At 46.7% G+C, this 19,451-nt stretch overlaps 2 long non-coding RNA genes across 2 annotated transcripts; both read right to left on the reverse strand.

Annotated features, from left to right (window-relative positions):
- Positions 1 to 2,329: 2,329 nt before the first annotated feature.
- Positions 2,330 to 2,847, reverse strand: LOC124688219. The gene is made up of 3 exons (XR_006998451.1): positions 2,745 to 2,847; positions 2,528 to 2,641; positions 2,330 to 2,423 (listed from the first exon to the last, which is right to left on the reverse strand). It is a non-coding gene; the product is annotated as an uncharacterized LOC124688219 (long non-coding RNA).
- A 4,151-nt stretch (positions 2,848 to 6,998) lies between these two features.
- On the reverse strand, positions 6,999 to 7,516 carry LOC124688282. Its single transcript, XR_006998475.1, has 3 exons — positions 7,414 to 7,516; positions 7,197 to 7,310; positions 6,999 to 7,092 (listed from the first exon to the last, which is right to left on the reverse strand). It is a non-coding gene; the product is annotated as an uncharacterized LOC124688282 (long non-coding RNA).
- Positions 7,517 to 19,451: the final 11,935 nt, after the last annotated feature.

Consider the following 19,451-nt stretch of genomic DNA (forward strand, 5'->3'; position numbering starts at 1 on the left):
GTGTGACGCCCCAAAACCGGTACCATGAGGATCCCAGCGAATCCGCCGAAATCCGCACGATATCGATTTTAGGAGACGCACCACCAAGCGCCTCGTACACGCAGAAGCATGCACGCGATGCGGGTGGAATCAATCACGAGCGGTAACATTACAACATGATTACAATAGAGCCCACGAGAAACATATATATTACAACAACGACTCCCACGAGTCAAGATACAAATAGACAATACAAAGATCCAAATCATACAGAAGATCGAATGCGTCCGAGTACGGACAAGATACAAATTTGGACTAAGAGTCCTGAAGATAACCGATGGCGTCCATAACCCCGCCCGAGCCAAGCCGGAAGGGTAACCTTGCTAGCGTCGTCTTCATCGAACATATCTTCATACCGCTCGGTTATATCCCGTAGAAGCGGCAATAAGTACGGGTTCGTACTTAACAAGACTTCAAGACGTATAAGCATTCGTCAACCAGTCGTCCTTTGTACTTGAGGCACGCAGGGGACTTAGAGGACGCAAGAGGAACGTCATAGGCATTATGGTGGGGTTAAGCGGCAACGCGCAAGCACTAAAAACCTATAGAGACACTCTACAACAGTCGTCTATCAGAGAAGGTGAGAGAGCGTAACTAACAGTTCTATACTCTGCAAGCATAACACAGCCGAGGTGTTCCCCCCCTCGCAAGGAAGTACTTACAAGGGCACTCACACAGTTGATAAGTTTTAACCATTTATTAGTGAAGTTGTGCTAACTTACTACGCAAGTTATTATTAATAAACAATAGGTGTAAGTTGTCTATGGTCGAGTCATACAGCTCCAAGTCGTCCATAACCGCGGACACGGCTTATCGATAAGATGTACACCCGCGAGGGTGCCCAAATGTGCCCACACGCACGATCAACCCACTTGCGACAGGTGGATATAACGACACGCACTCTCCTTCACGACAACAATGTCCAGGAAGCCACCTAACTAAGTTGAACCCGAATCGAAGTCCGGCCGAATCTCCGAGACGGACCTAGGCTGTTGCGAGAACGGCTTCGAGGGTCAAAACACACACTGGGGCGAATGACCCGCTTCGACATGCGATAAACGCGCGGGCCGCGAACCTATACGTGCATACCGGAAACAAGGGATACAAGGCACCCAGGGGCTTCCCAAAGTAAATAAGTAACAAGTCGGCATGCACGCAACAACAAATGGTAAAACATTACGAAACTAGTTGTGGCCATTGGACAAAGCTGTAGATTCCGGCAGTGGTCGAGGGAGACCCGAAGCATACCCACGTGTGGTTAGAGCGCTCGGTCTCGGAACGGATAACGAGAACTCGGGTCCTAAGCTTTAAAGAAACACAAGTGAGCCAGTCATAAAACGAGCAAGCTCGACTCACCGATGCCTCCGCTTAACAATTATTAACAAGTAACCATGATACTTCCAACGGATATAACCATAAACCATGTGTCATGTATTTCCAACGAGATAACCCGATAAGATAGCGGTAACGGTAACACGATATAAACGAGCACTAGCATGCACTACGACTCGCAAGGCAGACCCGATAACCAAACAACAGCTGTAGGAGGTTGGTGGTTGGTGGTGGCAATATGGGCTGCTTGAGGTAACAAGTGGAAGGGACACGCGACAAGAACGCATCTCAAGGATAGCATGAGGGAGAAGGCAGAAATAAAATACGTGAGCGACTTCTGCAGGGGCAGGAGTATAGGGAAATGCTTGCCTGTTAAAGCTTGCTGAGGAACATCCGGAGAACTCGTCGTATCTCACCACACCACTTCACGATCCTATCCGGGAAGAAGCAAATACTGGAACACAACATGCAAATCTTACTACTACGGATAAAGAAGATCCAGCATGATCAAGATGATATGCATGACATGGCAAAGATGATGCGATGCAACTTATCCAATTTAAGCGGAATCGGAATCCCGGACAAACAAATTAAGGTTGGAGTTACATTTCTACCGACAAGTTTAAGGGTTGATTATCATGGCAGGAGCATGGCAAGGTGAGCTACTTGAAAGTTAAACGGAGCGGGGAATTCCTAGGTGGAAATCCAAAATACTCCGGTGTTATGTAAGAGGTGCAATGCGAACTACCATGTCACAACATGATGCGAGATGCAACAGATATATGGATGACATATTCATGTTCCTTATGTTTTTATGATCAATTTACATATATAAAACATTTTATTTGGAGTTATAGTTTAGGAGATATGAATTTATCAAGTTTAAGCATTTTCTGCAATATTCAGGAAAAACTGTAAAACCTTTGTTACTCTGAAAAGGATTGCCAGTGAGGCTCACCTGCGGGACCAAAGAAGAAGCTGACTGGTACTGGATGCTGATACTTTTCTCACCGGAGGAAAAATAGCCCAATACACTTACGGATGGGACCCAACTATCAGCAGGGAAAAATAAACAAATGAGATAAAAAGAATAGCTTGAATAAGCCAGAACAGGATTTGATCCTGGGTCTCACGGACGTGAACAAAAGGAACAAACCAGATGATCTACGAGGCAGATGTTGATCAGGTGCGGGCACGATAGAAATTGAGCTGGTCGAAGATGGAGACCTGGACGACGTTGACCGGCCGGCGAGCTACGATCTGAATCCGGCTGTCAGGAAACAGAGCAACAAAACAGATTAAAGAAGGAAGGCCTTTGCGTAGGCTGGAATTAGAACTCCCGATCGATTGCTTCATTGAGCCAAGGAACAAACCAGTAGGATGCTGCTTGCATGTTAAAACATGCAGACGTGCCGCGAGGCAGAGGATGGAGACGTGCGGACGACGCCGGGATGGGCGGCGCAGATGTGGTTTCGGGAAATAGAAGTCTGGACGCAGCACGGACGCACGCGTCCTTGATGACGAGGCCGCGGGAGGACCTTGGCGACGGAAGCATGGACTAAAACAGCCAGAACTGGTCGTGGCCGCGGATGCTGAAGACGGACGTGGTCGAGGTGGAGGTGCGGGCGTCACACGCTCGCGTGATTGGCGGCGGAAGCTTGCATGCATGGATGCGGCCGGCGCCGATGCAGCGTTTGGACTGCCTTGACTCAACGGAGCAGAGACAGCAGGAGGCGCGCCGGCGAGCGCCGGTTCCAAGAGGTCGACGACCGGGACGAGACGGATGCGGAGCTGGCAAACACAGAACGAAGGTGATTGCCCTGACGGTTACGGAACAGAAAAACGTAGGGAAAAGGCAACATCGTGAACGCGAGCTCACAGGGAAGGCTTTGAGGAGGACGCCGGATGACGGAGAGGAGCAGATACGGCCGCGGCGTCGAAGCTTCGCCAGGCACGACGGGGTCGGAGACGACGACACGGACGTTAGCGACCGGAGGTCATGGCGATGGCGCGGAGCAGCGCCTGGACGCGGTAAGGAAGATCCGCGCGTCGAGGCTCGGAGGGGACGCGGGGAGACGAAGGCGCGGTGCAGAACTTGGATACGCTGCCGGCGACGTACGACAGGCTCGAACGGTAACCGGAGCAGGTTGGTGGCGACGGAATGGAGGGCGGGGGAGGCGCGCGTGGCCGAGGTGGTGTAGAGGCAGAGAGCGAGAACGGCGGCGGCGGAGAAAGGAAGGGCGCTAGGCTAGGGTTGCAGGAGGATTTATAAGGAGGAGGCAGGATGCATGGTGGCCGTCCCATCACGCTCCTGCCGACGTGTAGAGGCTGGATGAGCTGCCGTACAACGAAGAAGAAGGACTGAGAGTTTATGGTGAGATAGGTGGGCTGCTGAACGTGGACCTCGTGGCTTTCGCGAATGGGCTTCTTTAGTGGAGATAAAACTAGGAGCTGAAGGAGAGATCGGTCACGTAGCTGGGCCGCTGGTTGCTGCTTCTTCTCTTCTTCTCTTGCTGAATTCTTCCCGCCAAAGATGGGACTAAAGGAGGGTTTTGACAGATTTGAAAATCTAGATTTTGGTTTTCGAATAATTTTGCAAGGTTATGAAATATATGTTTTGGTTTTATTTAAAATAAGAAAAGGAGAAGGGATGGTTTATTATAAAACCATATGAGAGGAAAAACATAGATAGTTTTTTTTATTTAAAATAATTTTTATTTGATAAAATATTGTGGATGATATGATGCATATGCCATGATGATGCACTAAAAGAAAAAGAACAAACAATTCTAGTATGGGGATTTTCCTGGACCGCTACAATCGACACCACTAACAAGGAACCTCGCCCCGAGGTTCCACGTCAACCTAAGGGGGAGTTGGTTAAACCATCGAGTCTTCTTGTACCATGTTGACAAACACCCGACCATGGCGTGGAACCTTCTTCTGGCGAAGTGTTGACCTTCTCAACACCACTAACAAGGATTCGTTGTTCCGCTGTTGATGAAGCGCTTCTGTTGAGATCCTTCGAAGATCGTACCTAATAGGTGAGGGGCAAAGATCGTGCAACCCGCGTAGAATCCTATGACTCAGAAACACAGATAAGAGAGAAGACCCAAAACTCGCATAGGTAAGAGGAGGAAGAATAGAGATAAGAAGAAAAATCAGAGCTAATCAGAACTATCCAACGAGTTTTTAGAAAATAGTTTGGACGCTCTAAACTCAACGACCGTTGGCAAGGTTATCCTACAGGCTGGACTAGTGGGGTACCGTCAACCTGATGCTCTGATACCAACTTGTGACGCCCCAAAACCGGTACCATGAGGATCCCAGCGAATCCGCCGAAATCCGCACGATATCGATTTTAGGAGACGCACCACCAAGCGCCTCGTACACGCAGAAGCATGCACGCGATGCGGGTGGAATCAATCACGAGCGGTAACATTACAACATGATTACAATAGAGCCCACGAGAAACATATATATTACAACAACGACTCCCACGAGTCAAGATACAAATAGACAATACAAAGATCCAAATCATACAGAAGATCGAATGCGTCCGAGTACGGACAAGATACAAATTTGGACTAAGAGTCCTGAAGATAACCAGTGGCGTCCATAACCCCGCCTGAGCCAAGCCGGAAGGGTAACCTTGCTAGCGTCGTCTTCATCGAACATATCTTCATACCTGCCCGGTTATATCCCGTAGAAGCGACAATAAGTACGGGTTCGTACTTAACAAGACTTCAAGACGTATAAGCATTCGTCAACCAGTCGTCCTTTGTACTTGAGGCACGCAGGGGACTTAGAGGACGCAAGAGGAACGTCATAGGCATTATGGTGGGGTTAAGCGGCAACGCGCAAGCACTAAAAACCTATAGAGACACTCTACAACAGTCGTCTATCAGAGAAGGTGAGAGAGCGTAACTAACAGTTCTATACTCTGCAAGCATAACACAGTACGAGGTGTTCCCCTCGCAAGGAAGTACTTACAAGGGCACTCACACAGTTGATAAGTTTTAACCATTTATTAGTGAAGTTGTGCTAACTTACTACGCAAGTTATTATTAATAAACAATAGGTGTAAGTTGTCTATGGTCGAGTCATACAGCTCCAAGTCGTCCATAACCGCGGACACGGCTTATCGATAAGATGTACACCCTGCAGGGGTGCCCAAATGTGCCCACACGCACGATCAACCCACTTGCGACAGGTGGATATAACGACACGCACTCTCCTTCACGACAACAATGTCCAGGAAGCCACCTAACTAAGTTGAACCCGAATCGAAGTCCGTACGAATCTCCGAGACGGACCTAGGCTGTTTGCGAGAACGGCTTCCGAGGGTCAAAACACACATCGGGGCGAATGACCCGCTTCGACGATGCGATAAACGCGCGGAGCCGCGAACCTATACGTGCATACCGAAAACAAGGGATACAAGGCACCCGGGGGCTTCCCAAAGTAAATAAGTAACAAGCCGGCATGCACGCAACAACAAATGGTAAAACATTACGAAACTAGTTGTGGCCACTGGACAAAGTCGTAGATTCCGGCGGTGGTCGAGGGAGCCCAGAAGCATACCCACGTGTGGTTAGAGCGCTCAGTCTCGGAACAGATAACAGGAACTCGGGTCCTAAGCTTTAAAGAAACACAAGTGAGCCGTCATAAAACGAGCAACTGACTCACCGATGCCTCCGCTTAATAATTATTAACAAGTAACCATGATACTTCCAACAGATATAACCATAAACCATGTGTCATGTATTTCCAACGAGATAACCCGATAAGATAGCGGTAACGGTAACACGATATAAACGAGCACTAGCATGCACTACGACTCGCAAGGCGGACCCGATAACCAAACAACGAGTTCGTAGGAGGTTGGTGGTTGGTGGTGGCAATATGGGCTGCTTGAGGTAACAAGTGGAAGGGACACGCGACAAGAACGCATCTCAAGGATAGCATGAGGGAGAAGGCAGAAATAAAATAGGTGAGCGACTTCTGCAGGGGCAGGAGTATAGGGGAAATGTTTGCCTGTTAAAGCTTGCTGAGGAACATCCGGAGAACTCGTCGTATCTCACCACACCACTTCACGATCCTATCCGGGAAGAAGCAAATACTGGAACACAACATGCAAATCTTACTACTACGGATAAAGAAGATCCAGCATGATCAAGATGATATGCATGACATGGCAAAGATGATGCGATGCAACTTATCCAATTTAAGCGGAATCGGAATCCCGGACAAACAAATTAAGGTTGGAGTTACATTTCTACCGACAAGTTTAAGGGTTGATTATCATGGCAGGAGCATGGCAAGGTGAGCTACTTGAAAGTTAAACGGAGCGGGGAATTCCTAGGTGGAAATCCAAAATACTCCGGTGTTATGTAAGAGGTGCAATGCGAACTACCACGTCACAACATGATGCGAGATGCAACGAGATATATGGATGACATATTCATGTTCCTTATGTTTTTATGATCAATTTACATATATAAAACATTTTATTTGGAGTTATAGTTTAGGAGATATGAATTTATCAAGTTTAAGCATTTTCTGCAATATTCAGGAAAAACTGTAAAACCTTTGTTACTCTGAAAAGGATTGCCAGTGAGGCTCACCTGCGGGACCAAAGAAGAAGCTGACTGGTACTGGATGCTGATACTTTTCTCACCGGAGGAAAAATAGCCCAATACACTTACGGATGGGACCCAACTATCAGCAGGGAAAAATAAACAAATGAGATAAAAAGAATAGCTTGAATAAGCCAGAACAGGATTTGATCCTGGGTCTCACGGACGTGAACAAAAGGAACAAACCAGATGATCTACGAGGCAGATGTTGATCAGGTGCGGGCACGATAGAAATTGAGCTGGTCGAAGATGGAGACCTGGACGACGTTGACCGGCCGGCGAGCTACGATCTGAATCCGGCTGTCAGGAAACAGAGCAACAAAACAGATTAAAGAAGGAAGGCCTTTGCGTAGGCTGGAATTAGAACTCCCGATCGATTGCTTCATTGAGCCAAGGAACAAACCAGTAGGATGCTGCTTGCATGTTAAAACATGCAGACGTGCCGCGAGGCAGAGGATGGAGACGTGCGGACGACGCCGGGATGGGCGGCGCAGATGTGGTTTCGGGAAATAGAAGTCTGGACGCAGCACGGACGCACGCGTCCTTGATGACGAGGCCGCGGGAGGACCTTGGCGACGGAAGCATGGACTAAAACAGCCAGAACTGGTCGTGGCCGCGGATGCTGAAGACGGACGTGGTCGAGGTGGAGGTGCGGGCGTCACACGCTCGCGTGATTGGCGGCGGAAGCTTGCATGCATGGATGCGGCCGGCGCCGATGCAGCGTTTGGACTGCCTTGACTCAACGGAGCAGAGACAGCAGGAGGCGCGCCGGCGAGCGCCGGTTCCAAGAGGTCGACGACCGGGACGAGACGGATGCGGAGCTGGCAAACACAGAACGAAGGTGATTGCCCTGACGGTTACGGAACAGAAAAACGTAGGGAAAAGGCAACATCGTGAACGCGAGCTCACAGGGAAGGCTTTGAGGAGGACGCCGGATGACGGAGAGGAGCAGATACGGCCGCGGCGTCGAAGCTTCGCCAGGCACGACGGGGTCGGAGACGACGACACGGACGTTAGCGACCGGAGGTCATGGCGATGGCGCGGAGCAGCGCCTGGACGCGGTAAGGAAGATCCGCGCGTCGAGGCTCGGAGGGGACGCGGGGAGACGAAGGCGCGGTGCAGAACTTGGATACGCTGCCGGCGACGTACGACAGGCTCGAACGGTAACCGGAGCAGGTTGGTGGCGACGGAATGGAGGGCGGGGGAGGCGCGCGTGGCCGAGGTGGTGTAGAGGCAGAGAGCGAGAACGGCGGCGGCGGAGAAAGGAAGGGCGCTAGGCTAGGGTTGCAGGAGGATTTATAAGGAGGAGGCAGGATGCATGGTGGCCGTCCCATCACGCTCCTGCCGACGTGTAGAGGCTGGATGAGCTGCCGTACAACGAAGAAGAAGGACTGAGAGTTTATGGTGAGATAGGTGGGCTGCTGAACGTGGACCTCGTGGCTTTCGCGAATGGGCTTCTTTAGTGGAGATAAAACTAGGAGCTGAAGGAGAGATCGGTCACGTAGCTGGGCCGCTGGTTGCTGCTTCTTCTCTTCTTCTCTTGCTGAATTCTTCCCGCCAAAGATGGGACTAAAGGAGGGTTTTGACAGATTTGAAAATCTAGATTTTGGTTTTCGAATAATTTTGCAAGGTTATGAAATATATGTTTTGGTTTTATTTAAAATAAGAAAAGGAGAAGGGATGGTTTATTATAAAACCATATGAGAGGAAAAACATAGATAGTTTTTTTTATTTAAAATAATTTTTATTTGATAAAATATTGTGGATGATATGATGCATATGCCATGATGATGCACTAAAAGAAAAAGAACAAACAATTCTAGTATGGGGATTTTCCTGGACCGCTACAGGGGGGGCTCAGTCGGCGGCTACGCCGTGAGCTTACAATGAGGATTGGATCTCGAATCAGGTGTCCACTAGGGTTTAAGCTCGGGGGTTTATATAGACACCCCCGATCTAGGGTTACATGGAGATAACTCCGAATCATATCAGTTGCTATTAATCCGGGATTCGTTAACCCTCTTGCAAGCAATCTTCTTATCCATTCGCGCAGATCTCCTCCTCGGGATCACGGCCCAGTCGCCTTAGAGCCCAGTCGCTTGGGCGACTGGCAGTCCGCCTGGGCCTCCGTCTTCATGGCGAGTGGGACTGGCGACCCACCCCCTATGAGCATATCCCCATCAGAGAGACTACTAGATCAGCTGGGATTAATTGTCTCACGAATGAAGTCTCGATGAAACCAAGCGCCTCTTTAATTCGGGTGTCCTTATTTAATTGTGTTGTGGTGCATGGTATCTCCAAAATAACGCATCAACTCCTGATGCATCATTGCACAGCCTAGGACAATGGGACCAGATGGGACCATCATGCATGGAGAATAAAAAAGCGCAAAAAGTCTTGCTTGGTATTATTAAACTAACATTAACATTTTTCAATGGATAGGCAGCTTTTTAGAGAGAGATAGAGTAGGCAAGAAGCATTTTTCTAGCGACAGAAAAAGAAAGTTATGTTTTTGTGTTATTAGACATTTGGCATCTAGCAAATATTTGCTTACAAAATTACTATTTAGCCATTCCCCAGCTACGTCTACTACCAGCAAAGCCAGACAAATTTCCAAATGAACATATGCTCCAACTCACTTTGCAACAGCAAATAAACCTCAATCCTAATCTGTGTGGACGCACACCAGGGATGTAGCTGAAGATTTTATGAATTTTATTTTAAGTTTGCCTCGTTTGACAATTCACAACATAGATATTGAGTACGCAAGCTCTGCTTCAAAGATAAACCTGTGAAATTCCAAGTATCAAGCATGTTCATGTGGCCCTTCATATTTTCACCTTCACACCAGAAACACAAGGCACCAAAACCAGAATATAAGCTACCCATTTATAGTATTGTGCTCAAATGTATGCATGCTGACCACCAAACACAACTCATCGGGTAACAAATGAATCTTCGCTAGCCAAGTGTAGTGGTCAGTCAAAAGCATTGTTGACATCACTTTTTTCCTTGAACTAACACATAAAAGGCTACGACAAGTATTCTGCTAGTTACAGGTTGCAAAAAACCATGCCAGCAATAGCTTTTCCTGTCCTTCAGTGGCCTACTTTCGGATTGCTCATCTCTCATGCGTTCTAGCTATTTCTGATTCAGGCTTCACCGTGAACATGCAGCTGATGCCAAACAAAGTCATCCATCACTCTTCAATTAGTTTCTGATTTAGCAAGTCCTGCACACACGTCCAAGGAGTAGATTAATTTCTAAATAAAAAACAAGGAATTCAGCTAGCACAAGTGCACAACAAACACAGATGCACTTATATATTCACAAGCAAATAATCTATACAAGGGTTAGTGAGAAGCTGAAAAACTGCCCGAAACCCTCCCTCCCGCGACCCGCGCCGCCCCCGCGGTGGCCGGGCCGCGCCTCTTCCCCAGCTCCCTAGACCTCCTCCTCCGCCCTCCCCTGCCACCGCCGTCAGCGTGTGGCGCCGGGCGTTGCCCGCACGGTGCCGGCGGCGGCGGGGTTGATTCTACCCGCCGTGAAGTTGGGGGCGCGGGGATTTCTCCTATGGATCAATCAATCGAAGAAAAACAAGTTCAATTAATCCCTTATACTTTAAATCAATCATACCTAGGCACTTCAATAACACGGCATCTCGATCCAGAATTCTATCTTGCTCTCCCTAAATGAATCAAGAACAAGAGGAGGAAGCTAGGCCCAGGGAATTAGAACTTGATCATCTACCTGTTGGTACGGAATGCATCTGCTCCCCGCCGGCCGGACGGCATGACATATCTTTAAACTAAGTGGAAGAAAGGAAGAGACACATATCTTTAAACTAAGCGGAAGATGAGAGAAGGTCCGGTGAGTTCACCATAGCCACATGGATGCATCCCATATATGCATACAAGGAAGCTTGGCACAACAACACAATGCGTCCATGGCTGTTAGACCATGTACAATGTGTGTTCGATTCAAGGCAAATGTTGTCAGAATTTGGAATCGGGCTGAATTCCCTGCTATGTATTGAGCCGCTTGTTCATGTAAAGTGGGGCCCATTTTGTGCAGAAAGTTCAGCCTTTTCTTGTTTGTTTTCTCTAAAGTATGCATGTGATTGGCTGGTTCTTTCCTTGTGTGTGTCAGATAGAGCCGCTTTGAACCGAATCAATATTTTGCGTCGCTTTTTTTGTCTGACAACATGAATCGATGCTCTGCTATGTGTAGAACCACATTGTAGACCTCTTTGAACCGCTTTTCGCACACATAGTACATGGTCTTAGATTCTTGGTTAAACTGTTGAAGAAGTATTATAATACATGGGTTGTTGAAGTACTGCAAAAGTGTTGGTGTAGAACCATGGATAAAAGAGGCAACATATGCGATGGAGTAAGTATATATTTTTTTCGAAGGTACAGTAGAAGAAGACACATAGTATTTTTCCTCGGATGAATAAAAAAGTCAGTGAAATATTGGAGTACGCCATAGGGCGATTGTAAACTATTGGCAAGAAATAAATGTTGAAAATTTACTGCCAAAAATTAGTGGAGGTGATCAGTAGATGAAACGGTGGCATTTTTTCAAATAAAAGAGGTGATGAATAGTGGAGTAGTAGTATTTGGTTTCTCAAAGTTACCGTTGGAGAACTTTTAAGTTACCTTTGAAGTGTTGCCGTTGAAGTATTACTGTTCATGCGCCATTGAAGGAATACTGTTGGAAAATTAGAGTCAGAGAATTACACGTTGGTGAAGAATTACTATTGGGTATTACCATCTAAGAATTACTGTGAGAGGTTGGATTTTTGTCAAAAAAAATTCAAAGTGGAATGTCCAGAGCTAATTTGCCTTGTAGAAATTTTTGCGGATGGTATGCTTCACGTACAATAATTCGAAGTGGAATGTCCAGTGCTTTATGACGACTATGATATGCACCTTATCTATTACTTCCTCTGGGTCTAACTACTTTTCGCAGATTTAATGAATCTAGACATATTTTAGCTTACACTTTGTCTAAATCCAAGACATGTATTTACAGCTGGCGGGAGTAGAAAATTCCAGTATTTTCCCTGGTGCAACCAATCAAACTATTTCTATAGATTCTACTTCTGTAACATTCAATATAGCATGCCACCCAAAGGAAATCAGAACCACTCAGAATTAGAATCCCGCGGCCTAAATAAGCATCAACATTTATTAATACACATAAGAAGTATAACCCAGAAGCTTCTTCAGCTGTTGATATATCCAAGTCGTGGTTTTGAGCTGACGTCTGCGAGAATTTGACATGAGCCCTTGACGATGTCAAAGAAGCTTCTAGGCCTAGGTTAGCAAGCCGCGGGAGAAAAAGTGGTTCAGAGTTCAGGTCACTTCAACGGTCACCACTACTCACCAGTCACCACTCGCTAGCGCGGAGGAGATTGTGAGGCTGAAAGCTCTGCGATCGGTCTCAGACCACAAGCTTTTCATAGCAAAAGCAATTGCGTTTTGCCAGCTCACTTGCCATCTTGTCGCACTTTTTTTACCCAGTCATCCCGAGGTGAAGCTTTTGCCAGGCTACAACAAGAAATGTTTTGCCGCGTTGCTGTCTGTCGGCTGACACCGTTGTTTAGCTGCTGTTAGCATGTAAGGGCATCTCCAGCGGCGCGACGGGGGCAAACGGATGTTGAACGATCGTTTGCATCCGCGGGGATCGGAAATACGTCTACACCCTGCTCCAGCGGAGCGACGCATCGTGTCCAGGCCGTCCGCAGCGACGAATATGCGGCACGTTTGCGTCTCCGCGGACGCTGCGCGGTCGCGCCTAGCGTCCGCTCGCTTCCCCACGGGCCCGCCTAGCAGCGATCCTGGTCCTATCGGCGTCGAATTAGACCACAACAAGCTCGCGAATGGCAACCGCCGGACTAGCAACCGCGACGATCAACCTGCCAACCGCCGGCATGGAGCGCCGAACCGCCGCGGAAGAGCAACCGTCAGCCTCTTCGTTATACGCACGGCCATTAATTTCCGCAGAATATAACCCTGCGTCCACTTTAATTCACGTCCGACCGCCTCCTTCTTACGCTTCTTCTTCTTCTTCTTCTCCAACACCGGCACGCCATGAGCGACTACACCCTGCCGTCCGACTCCGAGAGCGAGGGCAAGCCGCCGGGATGGCGGCATTGGTGGGAAACAGACGCCACGCCAAGCGACCCTGCCTCCACGCCGAGTGAGGAGGAGGAGGACGAAGCCGGCAATGCCAGCGACGGCCAGGAGGTGGACGGAGGCGCCGCTGGCAGCGACGGCGAGGACGAGGAGGAGGAGAAGGAGGAGGAGGAGGAGGGGCATCAGGAGGACGAGGATGGGTAGGAGGAGGACGAGGAGGAGGACTCTGACGCGAGGTTCGACCCGCTGGAGGCGCAGGAGGCGGCGGACGACGAGGCGGCGGCAAGGAAGGAGGCCAGGGCAAGGGCAAGGTCGCTGGCGTGGGCGGCGCGTCGTCGTCGTCGTCCGTTCAACGACGACACTGAGTCCGACTCCAACTCCTCCACGGACGCGTCGTCCTCCAGTTCCTCTTCCGACGAGGAGGTGACAAGCAAGAGGCGCGGGAATGAGGACGACGAGGCAGTGCCTTCTAACTAGAAGGCCAAAAAATAGTTTTAGTTTATATGTTTTTAAATTTGTTCATTTGTTTGTATTTTAAATATGTTTGAACCTATTCGTTTGAAGTATCCGGTGAATTGTTTAGGCTATAATCTATTCGATTGGAGCAACATGACATCGTTCAGTACTACTTTTTCGCGTTTAAACTTGCTCATTCAACAAGAAATAAAAAGAAGGAGCAGAAAAAACAGTTTCATGCCCAAAATGCGTCGAACCGCTGGGGGTGGTCCCCGACGCAAACGGACATTTCGTCCCTCGCAGTCATTTTGGCGTCCGCCAGGCGACGCAAACGGACGCCCGCGGACAATTTCGACGTCCGAAATGCGTCGCACCGCTGGAGATGCCCCCTCAGTGCAATTCACCGAGCAAGTCCAGCGTCAGCTTAGGACTTGAATACTTGCAATATATCCTACTAGTATTAAAAAAATTCCTTAATTTCTCGGATTTAGTAATGTGTTTTTCTTATCTTCGTTACAGAGCAACCAAATCGACAAGGTCGATATCATCCGAAAATTATTTGTGGGAATTATTTTTTCTTGCTGTGGTTTGCCAAGATACCAAGAATCAATTTGTTATGCTAAAAAAGTTCTCATAATTTTAGTCTATAGCAAATGATTTTTTTATATCTTGTTCTCTAGGCAATTATTTAAGAAGCATGATGATACTTGTATGGCACTGGATAATCATACATTATGTGCGGGTTTTATGCTTCTATTCATCACGGGGGTTTGATGAAATGTGTGAGATGGCCCTTTAATAATTTTGTGGAAACTAGATGACCTCACGGGTACACGGCGTGCCATCAGTGGCGGATCTAGCACAATATGTTAGGGTGGTCCAGCAATGTATTTTTTTATTTAATTATATTCAATTTTAAAATTTTCCTACAATACATAGGCTAAGTAGAAATTTCAGGGTGTAGTCCATGCGGCACCCTGGCCGCCCTATAGATCCGCCCCTGCATGCCATACATGCAATTTTCTCACGGTTTTTTTTTCTCAAGGTTGAACTGTTTTCATCAGATCCACCACTTGTGAAAGGGCATTTCCCTGCCATGGTAGGTTGTAGGGTGTGTGCTTAAGTATTTTAGGTCTACTTGATAAAAAGCACAAGACAATAGTCGACCCCTCAAAAGAGAAAAGATCGAAGACAGTGTTACATAGTTGTTTCTAGTTTTTTTTAGGAATGGAGTCTGCTCAGGAAGGTTGTTGGACTTAACCTTCCCAAAGTTTGGTGTGAGAGAGCACTCGATTTCAGGTTGTTGCAAAATCTGTGGGGCCGGAATTTTCGGTGTACGCCTCACCATAATGCCCTTAGAGCATCTCCACCGGTGGCTCCAATAGCGGCTCCGGTAGTATTTTGGGGCCAGCATCGAAAATGGGTTTGCACCAGCGCGCCCCAAATAGCTCTGGTGCTTTTTCGAGCCCAATAGAAGCGCCGGCAACCCCGTGTCGGCCCCTTCGCGAAGGGCGCGAATTGGACGCGCCGGCGCCTCGCGCAACGACGGTTTTCGCGGGTGGGGGCGTCTTGTCAGCGAGAGGACGCGACGATTCGCATCGGAAGCGAAGCGGGAAGGTTGGTCGTCGGAGTTTAATGGTCTCCCGCGGGGAAACCGAGGCGGCGACGAGGGCGGCGACTGGCCACGCGGCGTCCAACCGCCTACGCCGCCGTAAATGTGGTAGTTCACACCCCTATTAGTATGTACGCCTTCCACCGTCGCGGCGCTATCCTCTCATCTCCACCACTGTAGCCGTGTTGTCCTCTCTCGTATCCACCACCGCCACCACGCCATTCTCTCCTCTCCACCACAAAAATGCCGCGCCGGCTCCGACCGGCTGATACGTCTCAAACGTATCTATAATTTCTTATGTTCCATGCTATTTTTATGATGATACTCACATGTTTTATACACATTATATGTCATTATTATGCATTTTCCGGCACTAACCTATTGACGAGATGCCGAAGAGCCAGTTGCTGTTTTCTGCTGTTTTTGGTTTCAAAAATCCTACAAAGGAAATATTCTCGTAATTGGACGAAATCAACGCCTAGGATCTTATTTTTCCACGAAGCTTCCAGAAGTACGAAAGGGAAACGAAGTGGGGCGACGAGGCGGCCACACAGCAGGGCGGCGCGGCCCTAGCGTGTGGGCCCCTCGTGGCGCCCCCTGACCTACCCTTCCGCCTACATAAGCCTTCGTCGAGAATAACTCCAGTACCGAGAGCCACGATACGGAAAACCTTACTGTGACGCCGCCGCCGCCGCCAATCCCATCTCGGGGGATTCAGGAGATCGCCTCCGGCACCCTGCCGGAGAGGGGAATCATCTCCCGGAGGGCTCTTCATCACCATGATCGCCTCCGGATCGATGTGTGAGTAGTTCACCCCTGTACTATGGGTCCATAGCAGTAGCTAGATGGTCGTCTTCTCCCCATTGTGCTATCATGTTAGATCTTGTGAGCTGCCTATCATGATCAAGATCGTCTATTTGTAATCCTACATGTTGAGTTTGTTGGGATCCGATGAATATTGAATACTATGTCAAGTTGATTATCAATCTATCATATGAGTTGTTTATGTTCTTGCATGCTCTCCGTTTCTAGTAGAGGCTCTGGCCAAGTTGATACTTGTAACTCCAAGAGGGGGTATTTATGCTCGATAGTGGGTTCATGCCTCCATTAAATCTGGGACAGTGATAGAAAGTTCTAAGGTTGTGGATGTGCTGTTGCCACTAGGGATAAAACATCGATGCTTTGTCTAAGGATATTTGTGTTGATTACATTACGCACAATACTTAATGCAATTGTCTGTTGCTTGCAACTTAATACCGGAAGGGGTTCGGATGATAACCTGAAAGTGGACATTTTAGGCATACATGCATGCTGGATAGCGGTCTATGTACTTTGTCGTAATGCCCTGATTAAATCTCATAGTACTCATCATGATATATGTATGTGCATTGTTATGCCTTCTTTATTTGTCAATTGTCCAACTGTAATTCGTTCACCCAACATGCTATTTATCTTACGGGAGAGACACCACTAGTGAACTGTGGACCCCGGTCCATTCTTTACATTTGAAATACAATCTACTGCAATACTTGTTCTTTACTGTTCTTCGCAAACAAACATCATCTTCCACACTATACATCTAATCCTTTGTTTACAGCAAGCCGGTGAGATTGACAACCTCACTGTTACGTTGGGGCAAAGTACTTTGATTGTGTTGTGCAGGTTCCACGTTGGCGCCGGAATCCCTGGTGTTGCGCCGCACTACACTTCGCCGCCATCAACCTTCAACGTGCTTCTTGGCTCCTACTGGTTCGATAAACCTTGGTTTCATACTGAGGGAAAACTTGCTTCTATACGCATCACACCTTCCTCTTGGGGTTCCCAACGGACGTGTGTTAATTGCACGCATCAAGCACTTTTTCTGGTGCCGTTGCCGGGGAGATCAAGACACGCTGCAAAGGGAGTCTCTCACTTCCAATCTCTTTACTTTGTTTTTGTCTTGCTTTACTTTATTTTATTTACTGCTTTGTTTGCTTCCTATATCAAAAACACAAAAAAATAGTTGCTAGCTTTACTTTATTTACTATCTTGTTTGCGTTCTCCATATTAAAAACACAAAAAATTAGTTACTTTATTTACTGTCTTGTTTATTTGCTCCATATCAAAATACAAAAAAAAAATTAGTTACTTGCATTTAGTTTATTTTTGTTATCATGTCTAGCTCTGTACCTGTTACTTCTTCACCTGAGGAATTAGTTTTTACTTTTAAACAAGGAGATGAGGAGAGTTTTAAAGATGCTTGGTCTGGAATTTTTGATTCTTATCGTAAAGCTGAACCTCAAATGACTCTAAGTACGTCTGCTCCTTAGTAATTTTTATTTTGGGCTTATGATTCGCTATAGATATGCCTTGGATGCTGTAGTGGGAGGAGATTTCCTTCATTGCAATGGTGATCAAGCTTTTAATGCCATAAAAAAATTGGTTGCATCACATAGTTCAGCTAATAACTTTGATTCAGCTCTTATTAGCATTTATAATAGATTAAACACTCTTGAGATAAGTGCATCTTGCTTGAAAAAAATTATAGTTATGTTCGTAACCGTCTTGATCAAGTTTTAGTGAACTCTAAACCTTCAATGTGGGACCCTACTATTAAAGTTATTATTGGTGGTGAAGCTTTTCATGCCCGTTGTGATATTATGTTTGAATTTTGCCTTATACCTAAGAGTATTTATGAATCTTTGACACTTTGGGGACTCGTTGAAGGAGGAGAAGGAGTAACTCTTATTGATAACTCTGTTATAATTCCTAAGGGAATAGCTGAGAGTGTGCATACAACCATTCTTGGAAGAACGGTATCCACTGATTATCTTGTTATTGAATGTGTAGGAACAGGACAAATCACACTTGGAAGATCTCTGCTGAAACTATTGGGAGCAATCATAGATGTGGGAGAAGGCACCCTAAAATTCACCTCTACACCGGGAGGCAGACATGTATTCCCTAAACCAAAGAGTAAGAAGGGTAGGCGTAAAGCCCGAGGTAATGTCGATGCTTCATCTCTTGATAATACTTGATTCACACTTTCTGCGCCTAGCTGAAAGGCGTTAAAGAAAAGCGCTTATGGGAGAAAACCCATGATTTTATTACATCACTTTTGTTTTATATTTGAGTCTTGGAAGTTGTTACTAGTGTAGAAACCTCTCCTTATCTTTATTTTATTGCATTGTTGTGCCAAGTAAAGTCTTTGATAGTAAAGTCAATACTAGATTTGGATTACTGCGCAGAAACAGATTTCTTGCTGTCACGAATTTGGGCAGGGTTCTCTGCAGGTAATTCAGAAAAATCTTCCAATTTACGTGCGTGATCCTCATATATGTACGCAACTTTCATTCAATTTGAGCATTTTCATCTGAGCAAGTTAAGTGCCTCTGTAAAATTCGTCTTTACGGATTGTTCTGTTTTGACAGATTCTGCCTTTTATTTCGCATTGCCTGTTTTGCTATGTTTGATGGATTTCTTTGTTCCATTAACTTTCAGTAGCTTTGTGGAATGTCCAGAAGTGTTAAGAATGATTATGTCACCTCTGAATATATGAATTTTTGATTATGCACTAACCCTCTAATGAGTTTGTTTGGAGTTTGGCGTGGAGGAAGTTTTTAAGGGTCAAGAGAGGAGGATGATACAATATGATCAAGAAGAGTGAAAAGTCTAAGCTTGGGGATGCCCCCGTGGTTCATCCCTGCATATTTCAAGAAGACTCAAGCATCTAAGCTTGGGGATGCCAAAGGCATCCCCTTCTTCATCGACAACTTATCGAGTCACCTCTAGTGAAACTATATTTTTATTCAGTCACATCTTATGTGCTTTACTTGGAGCGTCTGTTTGCTTTTGTTTTTGTTTTTGTTTGAATAAACTCGGATCCTAGCATTCTTTATATGGGAGAGAGACACGCTCCGCTGTTTCGTATGAACACATATGTTCTTAGCTTTATTCTTAATGTTCATTGCGAAGGTTGAACTACTTCGTTCATTGATATATGGTTGGAAACGGAAAATGCCGCATGTGGTAATTGGTATAATGTCTTGAATAATTTGATACTTGGCAATTGTTGTGCTCACATCGAACATGTTTAAGCTCTTGCATCATGTACTTTGCACCTATTAATGAAGAACTACATAGATCTTGTTGAAATTTGGTTTGCATGATTGGTCTCTCTAAGTTCTAGATATTTTATGGTTAAGGTGTTTGAACAACAAGGAAGACAGTGTAGAGTCTTATAATGCTTGC

Source organism: Lolium rigidum, chromosome 2, assembly GCF_022539505.1.
Source record: "Lolium rigidum isolate FL_2022 chromosome 2, APGP_CSIRO_Lrig_0.1, whole genome shotgun sequence".
Taxonomy (NCBI): domain Eukaryota; kingdom Viridiplantae; phylum Streptophyta; class Magnoliopsida; order Poales; family Poaceae; genus Lolium; species Lolium rigidum.